At 35.7% G+C, this 17,458-nt stretch overlaps 1 protein-coding gene across 6 annotated transcripts in view; it reads left to right on the top strand.

The window, feature by feature from the left end:
• LOC129765037 (hormone receptor 4) overlaps positions 1-17,458 on the top strand; it is a 480,990-nt gene that overhangs the window by 88,877 nt on the left and 374,655 nt on the right. The gene's annotated exons all lie outside the window — the stretch shown is intronic.

The raw sequence follows: 17,458 nt of genomic DNA, 5'->3' as shown, positions 1-17,458 counted from the left end.
GGAGTAAGCGCTTTTAAATTTGCACTTGCAAAAGACACAAAATTGTCAAGTCGCTAATAGATGACCCTTTACATTTGTCCGGTGGCGTTTTGGGGATGAAACTCAAAAAGTGAGATGTTGAAATCCGGTAAATATAGGGGAACCGCGGGTAGTACGGACAGTGGGGCTAATATGAACAAGTGGTTGATTTGTATAGTTACATTTTGAATTTCAGATTTCTGTTAATGAGAACACCTTCTACATGTTATTCTATAATATTTAAGCCACCCTATGGCAATGAATACTGATCAAAAGTGGAAAAGGGAAACAAAAACCGAAAATCATACATGATACATGAGTGGATGTAATTTTAGCTGCTTCGAAATTAAGTATTTTGAGTGGCTTAATGTCAAAATTCAATTCGCTGATGGTTATATTTCGGTTTGTGAGTTAGCAGAGGAGCGATATTAGATATGAACGGAAAAGTGAATTCATTTGTGAGTGGAAAATTTTAATTATTGAAATAATTGTACTGGTGGGGTAAAACGGACAGTTGCCCGTTGGAGTGAGATGGACTGTGAAAAGTCTGTTTAATTTGTTCCTGAGTAATGTCTTTAAATCAGTGGTTTTCAACCTTTTTTGCCCCAAATTTTTCCAAATTCACCCGAGTCCTTGCCCCCCCCCCCATTCATCATATCAGAAGAAAGTGTATAGTCGATCAGTAAAATAATGCAAAAACTCGAGTACAGACGTTTTCCAATCTATATTTGCAATAAATTTGATTTTGAGTTTGCATCTGATTACAAAAAAAAATTATGATATCTGTAAAGTTAATGGGATATTTGCGCCTGAGCATTTTCCGTCAACATTTTAATCCGTGGGTGCGTTTTCGATAAAGCACACCTCATATCATCCTCAATATCCAGTCTATTCCGATGTTTAGTTTTCATCAGAAACATTGCAGAAAATCCAGATTCACATAAATACGTTGATGCAAATGGCAGTAACACTCGTAACGCTAACTCCGCGATATTTGGATAAGAATCGATCATTGTAGTCCAGAACTCGCATTGTGATTTATCTTCAAATAAATCTTTCGCAACAGAGTCGTTTTGAAGGTCGATGAGTTCGTCCTGAAATTGATCGGCAACTTTAGACACTGTCAGTCGGAAAGGATTTCAAGCCAGGTCCAGATCTTGTTTTTTTTATATCAGGGAAATATGTTTCGAATTCAACTTGAAGTGATGACAAATGCTGCACAATCTCATTCTTGATGGTATTTTGGTACTATTTTGTCGTCTGTTCCACTATCAATCACTGACGAAACTCTTTCGAACATTGCGAAGTTGTTCGATTGAGCCTTTTGTTTCCAATTCTGAAGTTTGTCGAGGAACGCATTTAACGAATCAATAAAATCTATGATGGTAGTTTGACTTCCTTGAAGTCAAAGTTTAGCTTGTTGAGCTGTTCAAATATATCAGCCAATTAGGCTAATTGTATGATCCAATCAGGGTTGCTTATCACTGCCAAAAGATCGATTTTTCCTTGCAGCTTAAGAAAAGATTTCACCTCAATTCAAAAAATCGATCTGTAACATTTCCCTTCGAAAGCCAACGAACATTGGTATGATACAATAGCATCTGGTGATTAGAATCCAAACTTGCACAAAATTGCTTGAAAAGTCTCGAGTTCAATGCACTTGATTTCACAAAATTTACAGTTTTGATTATTTGTTCCAAAACAACAGTTAAAGATTCTGGAAGTGTTTTGGAAGCTAGGGCTTGTCTGTGTGCAATGGATTCCTTTAATCTTTGGATTAAGTTTTTTAACACTTGCCTGAAATCCTGACTTGCTTCCCATCATTGCTGGTGCACCGTCAGTACAGGAACCGCAAACATTATCCCAAGAAAGGCCAGTAGAATCGAAGAATGAACTTACTTTCGCCAAAACGTCAGAACCTCTTGTTGTTAATCCGAGGTGGGAACAGAACAGGAATACTTCCTTGATGACATTACCGAGGACATAACGCAGCACAAGACGATAAATCAGTGGACTCGTCAAGTTGAATGCTGAACAGCCCAAACTTGGCTGGCTTGATCTCAGACACAGCTTGATGTTTCATATCAGCGGACATGTCGCTTATTCGTCGCTGAATAGTGTTGTCGGATAGCGAAACTGCAGCCAATTTTTTCTCCAAGCCGTTTCCTAGTACGATTTCCACCATTTTCATTGCGCAAGGTTTAATGAGCGTTTCTCCGATTGTATGAGGCTTTTTTTGCTTCGCAATCTCCAATGAAACGACATACGATGCCTCAACAACTTTCGAGTTTGTAGAGAAGAAATTACCGGTTCTATCCATCTTCATCATTTTAACATTCCGTTTACTACGTTCGAAGAAATCTACTCCTTTATCCGAGTATTGAGGGTGTGTCTTGAAATGCTGCTTCAATTTACATGGTTTCATGGAGTCATTGGTGAGGACTTTCAAACAAATCAAACATTGCGGTCTTTCCTCCCCATTCACAATGATAGAGGAGAAACCGAACTGAAGATACGATATGTCATACTTCCTTATTTTAGAAGCCATAGCTATGTCCTGCAAAAAAAACACAATATTTATCATGATGAAGAAAATTACGTATTCAAAATAATACAAATCGTGATCGTAAAGTTTCAAAGCGATTTTTTCTTCACTCAGAAAGTTACAATGTTTGTTGAAAACCCTGACGAATTGCAAATCCAACATGAAGCATAAGTCGACTGCTTGGATTTCGTAATAAATGCGGCGTTTTTCACACAAATCAACGCGAGTATTTTCTGTTCCAAGTTGACGTTTATTGTGAACCGCGTTTATGGTGTTATTTGTGAGAGTGAGCAGGACGGTATTAAAACACGGCTCACAGTAAGTCAAGACGACAAAAGATGGAAATATTTACATACATATACAGTGCAGTGGTAGAAGTATTTGGACCAAGACAATATGACAATCTCGACGTTTTAGTGCCGATGAAGCAAAATTGCTGCATAGGCTGTTTTCAAGCTGATCCGTTGAACACTGAGAAAAAAAATGTTTCTAAACATTGTCAACTGCGAAATAAATGTGTAGTATTCTCTGGCACAATTCCCCCCTTATAATGATCAAATTCCCCCTTAGGGGGGAATTACCCACCGGTTGAAAACCACTGCTTTAAATGGAAATCAAATCGCCAAAATAGTTGAGGGTCTGTTCGTTTCGCTGCTTAAAGCACGATATCAGTTGATATCGGTGAATTGATTCGATTTTTTCATCATTCAACTGACATTCGTGATAAGTTCAGACCTTGGTTGAATAAAATTATTCCTCTCTCTATCGATAAACCTCTACGTTTCACATATTACAAATCTGTCCATACTCCCCCCTCTATATATCCATATTACCCCATCGAAAAAAAAAGTTGTACTTTTAGGTCTGTTTCGATTTCAGTAAAGAACATTGAAAAAAATTGTTTTGCAAAATTTTCGGCCAATTAGGTAGAAAAACAGTATATTGAATTGCAAGAAACTGCATCAAAGTTTTGGGAAGCATGAGTTGCCAGAGATATAATTGAAGTTTTTCTTAACATGTCCATTTTACCCCCACCTCCCTATACACCCTGAAAGACAGGCAATACATTGGAAGGAAAATTATTTTAACGATAAATTCGACTAACAAGTTCTGACAAGTTCACCATACTGGAAAAAAATAAAATCCGCAAAGCACGCAACTAGAATTATTACTTCAGTAACCTAGTTCGACTAATTTTCATGCACTTGAATATACGATCAATAAAACAACACATTCTATTCATCTATCATGAATTCGAAAACGATTTTATTTTTACAATAACAATTAGCTATTAAGCAATTCCACCCCAAATCAGCCTCTTCGATTTTTTTGAAATTTGGTACTTATGATGGTAACTACCTAAAATCACAATTTTCATTAAAACCAGTTTTAAATACACCTGATTTTGTAGAAGGGCGTAATCAAAATCATTGATCTTTCTTTCAACAAATCGTAAATCAAAATCCAGATGTCTTATTAAAATATGACATATGACAATGTTGTTGGAAAATGAATGAATTATTTAGGAAAAATAACATTTTAAATTGACTGTGAACAAATCTCACTCAAAAATTTAATTTTATATTTAAAACCTTTATATCTCAAAATCCTCTCTTCGATATTTTTCTGAATATTTTTGTTGGAAAGCCGTTCCAATTTAACAAAGTTTGACGTATAGTGGTGCAGTGATAAACTCATCAAAATCGAGATATAAATTTTTGATTGTTTTTTGAAATTTCAAAACTTTATAAAATTGTAATCATTGAGGAAAGTAGCAAGAAAAATGGAGTCCACAAGCGATTCTACCTTAAAAAAACTATATATAACGTTTAATCCTAGGATTTTTGAGTGAAACATTTTCGAACATCATATTTGAATCGCGCATCAAGATTTAGAGTTAAGATTTTTCGAAAAAAAAGTTCAATGTTCCTGTATACGCCCTTTTAAAAAATCAAAAAATCAGTCAGAAATTGGTCATATGATGATGAAAATTGTGATTTTTTGTAGCTTCTAGTGGAATTGCTCTATTGAATTACCACAAGTGTGAATTAGTCTACAAAGTCTAAACTCAATCAATCAGACATGAATGAACACAGTTAAATTCTAGAGCATTTACATGAAACAAGGTCACTCGAATACCATTTTCTGAATAGAATGTTCATCTGATATTAACCTGAATGAGAAAGAAGGAAATATTCAAAGGGAAGGGAGACATCCTTCTTCGTTGTATTTGAGTAATTCTAGTATTCGGGTGAATGTGTATTCGGGTGTTTGTTACATTCGGGTAAATTTTACATTCTGCTGAATTCATTCCGGTATTCGTGACATACGGGTAAATGTGCTTCGGGTAAATGTTTTTCACACGAAATCCATAACTTCGAAAAGGTGACTAATTATCGTTTTTCAGTTGAATGACAACACATTCTCTCAAACTGAGCATTCGCTTCCATCAATCAGGAGGCTCCAAGATCGATACCAAGAGAGTGAATCGCGGAAATGCACTTATGTTAATATAGGCGCTAGAGAGAAAAAAAAAATCTCAATTGCACACCGAATACGACCGGTGAAGTCTGGAAATTATCAGGCTGGCAATACGAAACGAAACGACATCCGACGATAGTGTAGCTGCAGCAAGCCAACTGATATTGGGGTAGGTCGTTGTCACTTATTAGTGGAGGAAACACACGACGGCCAGAGTGCAAACTGCACCGCGGTCCTCCCATTTGTCAGCCCGGCCCGTTGCACACACATGCACGGTCGGTCGGTTGTGCAAGATAGGGAGGTACGGTGCAAACATCCCTCTCCTTTACGACATCGGCAGCCGACTGGCTAGTGTATGTACGAAACGTGCTCGTAGTCGTCGGCCAGATAAGCCTATTTCGCTGAGTCTACGAAAGCTACGATGGTAGGAAAATAAATAGACGGGAAAGTGCAGCTGCATCTACATCCCCCCCATCGACGGTACGGTTTCATTAGGGAAGGAAGTGAAAGGGTAAGCGAAAGCGACAGATTGTCGTCGAGCTCTAGTCATTCATTGATTTTGTGTTCGTTTTTCTCCCATTTCATTCGTTTCCAGCGGAGATACGGAAGTAATCGATGGAATGCAATAGGATGAATGTGAGATATTTCCTTGTTGGGGTACTACTCTTGTTCAAATCGTAAGCACCCCGGTTAAAAACGTTATCCGTAGCGTTGTAATTGATCGTGTATAATAAATATTGTTCCCAAAATTGAGAAGATTTTTTTAACTCAAAATTAGTCTCATGGAGATAGTTTTGAGTTAAAAAAACCATTTTTTTATATATAGAGAAAAATTCAATAAATGTAGAATGATATCTGATGGGCGGAAATTTTGTATCATATCTGGAGAGTCGGTTAGTGTTATAGGAAAAATATGTGTGCGCGTGGAGATAGGTGGAAGAATATTAAGTTTATTTCTACTGGTTATCAAATCTCAGAGAAATTTTGTTCCTTTGTTCGGACGTGACTGGTTAAATATAATTTGACCGAACTGGAGAAACGCTTTTTCTCTTAACAATATTGCTAAGCTAGAGAGGAGTGACTGGATAAAAGGAGCAATTTCAAAATTGAATAGGAATTTTGTAAGTGTATTTAAACACAGAGAAAAAGTTGCCAAACATTTAGATGATCTTGAATCTGAGGGAATTCTCGAGCAGGTGGAGTATGGCGAATGGGCTTCCCCTATAGTAGTGGTAGTAAAACCAAATTAAACTGATATACGTATATTAGGGTGGCAGCGAAAATGGTTATGTCAAATTTGAAAAACCGACCATGTACATTAAAGTGCCAATGAAAATGGCCATCTCGAATTTTCAAAGCGAACTTGATGAAAAATGTTGATTCCCACAAAAAACTACCCTATGCAAAATATCAGCTCAATCGGATTTCATTTACTAGTGTCGCACACTAGTAAATGAAGTTTGATTCAGCTGATATTTTGCATAGGGTAGTTTTTCGTGGGAATCAACATTTTTGCGTCAAAGTTTGAGTTTTTTGAAAATCGGGGTTTTCGAAAAAAAATTTTTTATGCCAAATGTCTTCAAATTGCATGAAACGTCGAGATCTAAATCGACACTCTGGGACTTTTTTCGGATTACGAGACGAAACGTATGGTTTTAAGTGCCAATAAAAATAATTATCTCGGTTTTTCATTCGGAACTTGCCGCGAAATGTTGATTTGCACGATAAAATACCCTCTGCAAATTATTGGCTCATACGGGCTTCATTTACTATTGTCGCAGATCTCAAAATTTTAGTTTTCTGCAAATCGAAAAATCACCCAAGGGGGTAGTTTTTTGATGCCAAATGTCTTAGAATTGCATGAAACGTCGAGATTTACTGCTATCACGAAAAAAAAAAATTCCGTCAAAAATCGACTTTTCAGACAAAAACGACCAAGTCCCGAAGAGTCAATTTCTGACAAAAAAAATTTCAAGATGACACTAGATCTCGACGTTTCATGCAATTTGAAGACATTTGGCATCAAAATTTTTTTTCGAAAACCCCGATTTCCTTTACTCTCCCCTTGGGTGATTTTTCGGTTTTCAAAAAACTCAAACTTTGATCGCTGTGCCACACTAGTAAATGAAGGCCGATTGAGCTGATATTTCGCATGGGGTAGTTTTTCGTGGGAATCAATATTTTTAATCAAGTTCGCTTTGAAAATTCAAGGGTCGCTTTTTTCCCATACATCCATTGGCACTCTAATGTACATTTTGTTGATAGACCCCAAAAAAATGACCTGTGCAAAGTTTCAGCTCAATCGGACATGATTTAAGGGTACCTCAAAGCGCTCAAAGTTTTGATTTTTTGATCATCGAAAATTTTCCAAGGGGAGAGTAAGGGAAATTTAGAAAATCGATTTTTTTTTCGATTCCGTATGACTTAAAAATGCATAAAACGTCGAGATCTGGTGTTATCTCGGAAACAAATTTTTGTCCGAAAATCGACTTTTTGGAACTGAGTACCAAAAAATCAAAATTTTGAGTGCTTTGAGGCACCCCTAAATTACGTCCGATTGAGCTGAAATCTTGCACAGGTCATTTTTTGAGCCAATAAACAAAATGTACATGGTCGGTTCTTTAAATTCGATAATTTTTTTCCTTACATTCATTGCTTTTCAGGAAATTCCAAGTTCCAGAGGGTCGATTTTCGGCTAAAGTTTTTTTCGAGATGACACCAGATCTCAACGTTTCATGCATTTTTAAGTCATTTGACGTTGAAAAAAATAGATTTCAATTTTCAAAATTACCTTTACTTGGAAGATTTTCGGGGATCAAAAAATCAAAACTTTGAGTGCATTGAGGCACCCCTAAATCATGTCCGATTGAGCTGAAACTTTGTACAGGTCATGTTTTGGGCCAATAAACAAAATGTACATGGTCGGTTTTTGAAATTCGATGATGAAATTTTTCCCATACATCCATTGCCACCCTAACGTATTAGGCTGTCAAAAAAGTCCTGCGGTATTTCCGCGAGGTGTCGTTGTAAGCGCGTAGTTTTAGTTGTATTCATTGTATCGAGTCATACTATAGCTTGTTGGAAAGGTATTTTTGCGCGCTATAATATAGTCCTTGACAGTGTTTTGTTTGGTTAAGTCGTTCGTGAGTTATAGTGTCGCAAATATGGAGCAAAATAAAGAAAAAATCCTACTTATTTTACATTACTACTATGACAAAGGCAAAAATGCATCTCAAGCTGCCAATAAAATTTGTGCAGTTTATGGACCCGATACAGTTTCCATTTCCACCGCACAACGATGGTTTCAACGTTTTCGTTCTGGTGTAGAGGTCGTCGAAGATGCGCCACGCTCCGGAAGGCCTGTCGTCGAAAATTGCGACAAAATCGCTGAATTAGCCGAGAAAGACCGGCATAGTAGCAGCCGTAGCATCGGCCAAGAGCTGGGGATAAGTCATCAAACCGTTATTAACCATTTGAAGAAGCTTGGATTCACAAAGAAGCTCGATGTATGGGTGCCACACACGTTGACGCAAAAAACATCTTTGACCGTATCGACGCATGTGAATCGCTGCTGAATCGCAACAAAATCGACCCGTTTCTGAAACGGATGGTGACTGGCGATGAAAAGTGGGTCACTTACGACAACGTGAAGAGCAAACGGTCGTGGTCGAAGCCCGCTGAAGCAGCTCAGACGGTGGCCAAACCCTGATTAACGGCCAGGAAGGTTCTGCTGTGTGTTTGGTGGGATTGTCAAGGAATAATCTATTATGAGCTGCTTCCCTATGGCCAAACGCTCAATTCGGACCTGTACTGCCAACAACTGGACCGCATGAAGGTAGCTCTCATGAAGAAGAGGCCATCTTTGATAAACAGAGGCCGCATTGTCTTCCATCAGGACAACGCCAGGCCACACACTTCTTTGGTGACGCGCCAGAAGCTCCGGGTGCTCGGATGGGAGGTTCTTTTGCATCCGCCGTATAGTCCGGACCTTGCACCAAGTGACTACCACCTGTTTTTGTCCATGGCGAACGAGCTAGGTAGTCAGAAGTTAGCCACAAAAGAGGCCTGTGAAAATTGGCTATCCGAGTTTTTTGCCAATAAGGAAGCGAGCTTCTATAACAGGGGTTTTATGAAGTTGGCATCTCGTTGGGAACAAGTAGTCGAACAAAACGGCGCATATTTGACTTAAAATAGATGATTGTAACTAATTTTATGAACAAATGAAAATTAAAAAAAAAATACCGCAGGACTTTTTTGACAGCCTAATATATACATGGCTGGATCCAAAACAGTAAATCCACACATAATTACACACAATTATCCACTTCCATTAATAGACGAATTGATAACTAATAAAAGCGGGGCAAAAAAAATTGCCTTGATCGATTTTAAGGGAGCGTATCAACAACTAGTTGTTTCAGAATTCGCAAAAAAATTGTTAGTTATCAATACTCACAAAGGGTTGTATGCCTAATCAGGATTACCGTTTGGCGTTAAATCAGCAGCCACAGTTTTCCAATCCATCATGGACAAAATCCTACATGGCATAGAGAAAGTTCAAACATACATTGATAACATCCTCATTTGGACAGAATCAGATGGCAAATTATTGGGAAAGATCAGAGAGGTCTTGAAACGTTCAGCGCAGCACAATGTTAAGTTTATGTATATTATGTGTCCGTTGCATGACTTACTGAGTAAAAGTTGCAATTGGGAATGAAGCTTTTAACTTAAGTAAATAAACAATTTGCAGCGCTCAAATCTTAACCCACTTTGATCCAACCAAACAAATCACCGTAACATGCGATGCCAGTGACGATGGAATCTCATGTATTCCAAGCCACACTGTTAACAATGAAGAAATGCCAGTATTTTTGTCTCACGGCGGCTTTCGAAAGCAGAAAAAAATATCCGATACTTCATAGAGAAGCTATAGCCATCGTGCACCCGTGGCCGAGTGGTTAGCGTCTCACATTATCATGCCGGGTGTTCGGGTTCGATTCCCGTTCTGGCCGGAGGATTTTTCGTCAAAGAAATTTTCTTCGACTTGCACTGTGGTCACGCGTATTCAAGAGCTTGCCCCTCGGAATACATTCAAGGCGTGTTATTTGGCTTAAGAAATTTCAACTAAGTATTAATAAATGACGCTAGTTAATGCATACGTTGAGACGGCAAAAGTTCCACAGGGAACGTTAACACCATTCAAGAAGAAGCCATCGTGTTTGCAATGGAGAAATTTTACAAATATGTACTGGACCAAAAAGTAAAAATCATTACCGGTCATAAACCATTGCTAGGTGTTTTCAAAAATAAAAAAAGGAAATCCTGCTGTTATCGCTAGTAGATTACAGAGATACTTCCTACGGTTATCAATATTTGATTTCAATATCTCAATATATGTCGGGAAAGGAGAATTGCGCGGCCGATTGCCTTTCAAGACTTCCTGTGAATCAAGATTTAAGCTCTGCTGATCAGGAAGAAAGTTAGCGAAGCTCGTTTAATGGATTAAATTATCTAGTGGACAATGAAAAAGTAAATATCAACTCTAAGATAATAGCTGATGAGTCTACCAATGATCCACTTTTATCAACTCTAACAAATTACATACTTAATGGTTGGCCAAGTCATGTCAATAGCAAACCGTTGAAAAACTTTTATTCAAAAATATAGAATCAAACCGCATCATTTTTGGTGAGCGTATACTAATTCCAAGTTAACTGAAATTATCCTCTCTCCAACTCCTACACGCCAATCATCGTGGTGTGCAAAAAATGAAGCAAATCGCACGAAAATATATTCATTGGGAAGGAATTGGAACTGATATAGAAAATTACGTATCGTCTTGCAAAAAATGTCAGTTGCTCAAAATAAATAAATCTCCAAAAAAGTACGGGAACTGGCCATTAACCACCAGGTCATTTGAACGCGTTGATATAGATTTTTTCCAAAAATACAATCGCACCTTTTTACTTTTAGTTGACGCATACTCCAGATGGATTGAGATTCGTAGAATGAGTAGGACCATGGCGGAAGACGATGCACATGAACTTGACAATATCTTTTCAGTTTTTGGATTTACTTCCATTACGAGGGTCACTATTTATATTTCGGGAATAGGAACAAAAACAAATAGTTAAGCTGCGAATATATTTTTATTGTTTTTCAAAGTACTCGCCACGATGATCGATACACTTTTGCATGCGCTTAAACCAATTTTCAAAGCATTTATTCCAATCGACACGAGCATTTTTTTTGAGCGATTGTCAAATTATGTGGGATCCAACGCGAACATAATTTTCGCGCAACTAAGTGTTCATGTAAAATTGCATATATGCTGGTGGAACTAATGCTTAGGGATGCCTCGATCTCACAATAGGTTACATGACGATCTTGCTTAATCATTTCGTGCACAGCATCGATGTTTTCTGGCACTATAGTCGATTTTGGACGACCTTCACGAAACTCGTCGGACAGCGAACTACGACCACGATTGAATTCCCTATACCAGCGATACACAGTGGTTTTTGATGGAGCTTCATCGCCAAAAGTCAAATTAAGTTGATTGACGCACTCTTGTTGTGATAATCCACGTCGAAAGTCGTAAAAAATCATCGCACGAAAATGTTCACGATTCAGTTCCATTTTTTTGCCGAGACCAAACTTTCAACTAAATATAAAATAAACAAATAGCGTCCGTATGACAAAATGTTCTGAGTACGTATATCGTCAAAAATGTCAAACTTTACGATGGAACCGTCAGATGGACTCACATGACATCAGTGTTGCCAATTCCCGAAATATAAATAGTGACCCTCGTATAATAAGTTATAATGGTCCACCATTCAGTGGCATTGCATTTGAAAAATACTGTAAAATACAAAATATAGAACATATTTGCTCTCCACCGTATCACCCGGCGAGTAACGGACTAGCTGAAAGAGCTGTTTAAACCACAAAATCGGTGTTGGGTAAATTAAATGAGAACGATTCTTTTTCGTCTTTGCAGATCGACCATGAAATCCGTAAATTTCTATATCATCATCATCACACACCAACTACAACGGACAAAATAATACCTAATGAAAGAATTTTTGCTTTTTCACCTCGCACAAAATTAACAGGCCTCAAAAAAGGTTTGGCACTTCGATGCCTTGTTTGTAACGTTCTCACTATGCCTCACTTTTTTTCTGAATATAATCAGAGCAAAAATAAGCTTCGAAATCGGCTTAGCAACGACACGAGGAACGCTATTTTGAGATCAAAAGATTTGGTCAAACGTCGTGGCGGCAGCTCGAAAATTTTGATAAATGATAATATGCAATCTATATTCAGAAAAAACTGTATAAGCATCATCAAACACACGAATGACTTGCAAATGTAAATGTAGTATTTGTAGTGAATAAATGAGTATTTTTTCATGCTAATAAATTTTTTTTTCTCTACAACGAATATTTTCGATGGTACAGATTTTTGGAAAAAAAAGTACAGATGAGAAAGATTTTTGACCCCTCTGGTACAGATTTTAATATGGCAACCCTGACGGTGAGTTTCACGACAATGCACAATGGTCCAGGAGGTACATATAAGTGGAAATTATCATTTAGAGCTCGACAGTTATTCTCTAGACAAAAACTGTGTTCGACAAAGTTGTTACATATGATAGAGCGCTCATTTTCATGTTGTCAAAAATAAGATGACCAAAATTGTCGAAGAAATAAAAAGTGTAAGTTTCTTATCTAACATAGTAAACATAGTTTGACAATGTTGTAGCCCCAGTTATTTGAGACTTCTTTGTAGAACAAAGTTTCATTCTATCCCTTGAAATATTTCTAGCAACGCAACCTATATTGCGCTTTTTTCTAGGTTGCGTTTTTTTTTTGCTCTAATTTGTGTATTTCAAATTCTACATGCAGGCTGTCTTCCAAAGCCTTCTAGAGATTACTAATACAAGTATTCTGCGTTTGTCAATATTTCAACTTCACTCAAAGTTATTGATATTTCTTCCCAAAAAATATGCTCTCTTCATTTGTTTGTCATTCTTTCTGGGGCAAACATAAACAATGGTTATTGGCGGCATTTGAAAGATCATACTTCACTCTACATAATGTAAGATTTTCAAAATTTATTTTAGTTTTGTGTTTGAGTAAAATAAATTGAAACCACGAATTTTTGGGATTAAAAACCATCAATAGCTTTGAGTAGGACTAAGATATTGACAATTTCTACATACAGCCATTCCATGCTAAACCGATATAGTGGTTCTCAGATTTTCGTGAAAATTGATAGTTTTGTTCCTTAACGCAAAACATTAGACCCGTATTTTTTGATTTTTTTCATTAGGGTGACCATTTCAATTTTAAGGTTGTCCGAAAAATCAACTATTTCCTCTTTTTTTTTTTCCAAAAATGACTTTTTTCAAAAATTCATAACTTTTGAACTACTACACCTATTCAGATGATATCAAATATCAAATTAAAGCCAATCAACTGGTCTTTTTTGAAAAAAATACTATAAGGGCAGAAAATTTGAGTTCTGCTCTCGTTATAATTGATTGTATTCGTTTTTTATTGTTTACATAGTCTCGGGACCGAAGGCGCTATATTTTTTTATATTTTTTGGAAAGCTAAGGATTTTTCACATAACATATGTCGAAACCAGAGAGGCTTTTTTTTGGTTTTTGAGTTATGATTTTTTCAAAGTTAACCGATGGTCCGAATAAGCATTTTTTCCACTACAAAAAAAATCATAACTTTTGATCTACTGGACCGATTCAAAGGATCGACATATCAAATTAAAGTCAATGAGCTAGTCTTGTTTCAAAAAATATTACACTCTGAATAAAAAAGGATTTTGATTCTAAATTATTGATTATATTTGTTTTTATAGTTTACATTGTTTTGGGACTTCGGGCGCCATTTTTTCAAAATATTTTTTCCTGAAAGCTGAGGTTTTTCACATAGTATATCCAAATACCAGAGAGGTGTTATTTTTCCCTTTCAAGTTATGATTTTTCAAAGTTAACATGTTTTCGGTTTTCGTTCAGTATTTTTATGCGACTAGACTGGATGTATGTGACTATAATCCAATTAATTGGCAAGTGTGTCATTTATTTTTTAAAAAAAGGCTAGCTAGTAGGCTTTAATTTGATACGTCGATCATCTGAATAGGTCCAGTAGTTCAAAGTAATAGATTTTTGAAAAAAGTCATTTTGGGAAAATAGGGAAAAATGATTTTTTGGACCATCGGTTAACTTTGAAAAATCATAATTCAAAAACGAAAAAAAACGCTTCCCTGGTTTCGAGATATGTTATTTGAAAAATCCTCATCTTTCCAGGAAAAATATAAAAAAATATAGCGCCTTTGGTCTCGTGACCATTAAAACTATAGAAAACAAATACAATCAATAATAACGAAAACATAATTCCAATTTTCTGCAACTGTAGTATTTTTCCAAAAAAAGACCAGCTAATTGGTTTTAATTGAATTTAAAAAAAAAGTCATTTTTGGCAAAAATACGAAAAAATTGATTTTTCGGACCACCCTAAAATGGAAATGGTCATCCTAACAAAAAAATAAAAAAATACTGGTCTAATAATTTGCGATAAAGAACAAAACTACCACTTTTGACGAGAATCTGAGAACCACTATATCGGTTGGAATGGCTGCATAGCAAAATGTTGGTCTTGATAAGCTCTAAAAGTCGTACGAAGAGAATTTTGATGTAGAATTTGAAATATAAAAGTTACAGTAAAAAAACCCGTTTTTTTCATGGTTACCCTAATGACGAATTTCATGCCAATTCGACTGACCGTTGACAGCACCATCTCAGATCGTAGTGAAACGTTGTGGGTGTAAAGACATGTGTCATTTAAGCAACTTGAAATATCCGAAAAAGAATTAGACTACTTTTTGGAAAAAGTCAAAAAAAAATTTCTTGATTTTTTACAAAAATTTATAACTTAAAAAGTATGATACCTACAACATTCTTGTCAAAGGATGAAATGTAGGAAATTGTTCAAATTTTCACAAAAAATACCAAAAAGTTTTCCATGTAAATGTGCCCTTCTTCCGATGTATGGGATAAATTCGAATATTCGAATTTATTAATTAAATTTTAATTTTCAAAATATTATTTTTTTTCATTGAAATTTTTTTTCCAAAATTTTGTTTGATATTTTTTGGTGAAAACCTAAATAATTTCCCACATTTCATTCACTGAACAACTTTTTGTAGATCTTATAGTTTTTAAATTTAGATTTTTCGAAAAAAAAGTTGGAAAAAAAAACCCACAAAAAAACTGTCAGACCGACGAAATTTGAGTTAAAGAATGAAATGTACGAAATGATTTAGGTTTTCATAAAAAATCATCAAACAATTTTTTGAAAAAAAAATTTAATGAAAAAAAAATATTTTGAAAATTAAAATTCATGTTTTGGAAAAAATGAGTTTTAAAAATTCTAAAAAACATAGATATAAATAGCGCTTAGAATTTCGACAAAAGTTCATATTTTAATAAGATCTAAAATTTTGTCAAATGCACTATATCGCTATCTTGATTTTATACAAAATTAGGATTAGTTGTATTTTTTTCAAAGAAAACATGGAAACGTTTTGTTAGAAAAACTTTTTTCTCGTAGAAGTGCCCATATTCCGATGTATGGACGACTTGTTCGAAATTGTAAGGACTATTCATATGTATATATTTTTGGGAATTAAAAAAAAATACGTTTTTGAGAAAAATAAATTTTGATTTTTGAAATAACTTTTTTTTCAGCAAAATTTTCTTCCGCAAAATTTTAGGTATTTTTTGTTGAAATTCAAATAATTTCCTATATTTTATCCTTTGACAAGAATGTTGTAGGTATCATAGTTTTTAAGTTATAAATTTTTGTAAAAAATTATGAATTTTTTTTTGGCTTTTTTCAAAAATTAATCCAATTCTTTTTCGAATATTTCAAGTATGCCAAGTTGCTTAAATGAGTCATGTATTTGCACCCACAACGTTTCACTTCTATCTGAGATGGTGTTACCAACTCCTAAGACGAGTTGGCATGAAATTCTTCTAATGCAACTTAGAAAAAAAGCGCTAAATCGATTATATTAGAAGATATTATATTAAAAAAGTTTATTAAAATAACGGGGGCTACAACATTGTCGAACTATGTTTATCTCTATCTATAAAGATAAAAAGTTATATTTTTGATTTCAGTTAATATTTTCATCACCCTAATTTTGACAACGTTGAAATAAGCGCTCCGTTATATGTAATAACTTTATCGAAAACAGTTTTTGTGTATAGAACAAATATCTTCCACAAAGTCGTTTTTTGCGCTTTCTATTTCGCTTTCTGCATTAGATTGACCACAATGGAATGGTTTTTTTGCTCAATTTTTTATATTTCAAAATTCTACATCAAAACTATCTTCTTACGAGTTTTAGAGCTTATCAAGACCATAATTTAGCGGAGGATTTGTAATTGGATTTTTGTAGTGGTTATATCGCTATACCTCCCCAACGGCGGTTGAGTGATGTAATTTTTTTTTTCAAATTGATAGGATTACTTACTGATTGCTAGTGTTTGATTGCAGAGGACAGCTCACACCAATAGTGGTGAACGTGAAGTTCACTCAATCTGCATTCTACAGTATTGAGTGTATGTATGGGAGAGGGAAAAAAGCTCCGATTAATTTCGAATTTGAAGTGTTGAAATATTAACAGGGTTATTTGAGGTACGGTTGTTCGAATTTGGCCGAATAGTACATAGTGTTTTTTTATCAGCCTGTGACCAGCAAGTGTATTTGATATTATACGCGGAAATTTAGAGTGCACATGTGAGTAAGTGTGATCAAGATGTGAGAGTGAGAGGAAATGTGACAGCTGCCAGCAGTAACCAAAGTCGTTTAGAATTCGCCACAGGTTTGCTAGATTTTTTTGTATTTTGTAGTTTGCGTTTACATAATCACATCACTTACTCAGTGAATCGCGATTCAGACCTCTACATACTAACAACCATCCCTTCCATGATAAACGCTAGGGAACCACGCTATAGAGGCGACCCTTCTGGCCTTCGGGCGGCGAATATCATGCTAACATTCCTTCCCTTCCCCTGGTGACTGTAAGGACGTGACCGGCGTCGTTATTGACTATTTAAAGCTCGAATCACCGAAACTTGCACAATAAGAATGATTTGCTACACCCAAGCGTCTTTCGGTGTGTTCTTTATGCATTTTCGCTGGTTCAGGTCAATCGTGTAGAGCATCTACGAAGTGTACAGTCTACCTAAGCTCAAGCTTATCAAGACCAGAATTTAGCGGTGCAGAAATTGTTAATATCTTAATCCAGCTCAAAGTTGATGGGTTTTCCTCCAAAAACTCATTATTTCAATTTTATTTTACTCTAATACAAAAAATAGCA

The sequence above is a fragment of the Toxorhynchites rutilus genome, chromosome 2 (genome assembly GCF_029784135.1).
Source record: "Toxorhynchites rutilus septentrionalis strain SRP chromosome 2, ASM2978413v1, whole genome shotgun sequence".
Classification (NCBI taxonomy): domain Eukaryota; kingdom Metazoa; phylum Arthropoda; class Insecta; order Diptera; family Culicidae; genus Toxorhynchites; species Toxorhynchites rutilus.
This window is presented reverse-complemented; position numbering and strand designations above follow the sequence as displayed.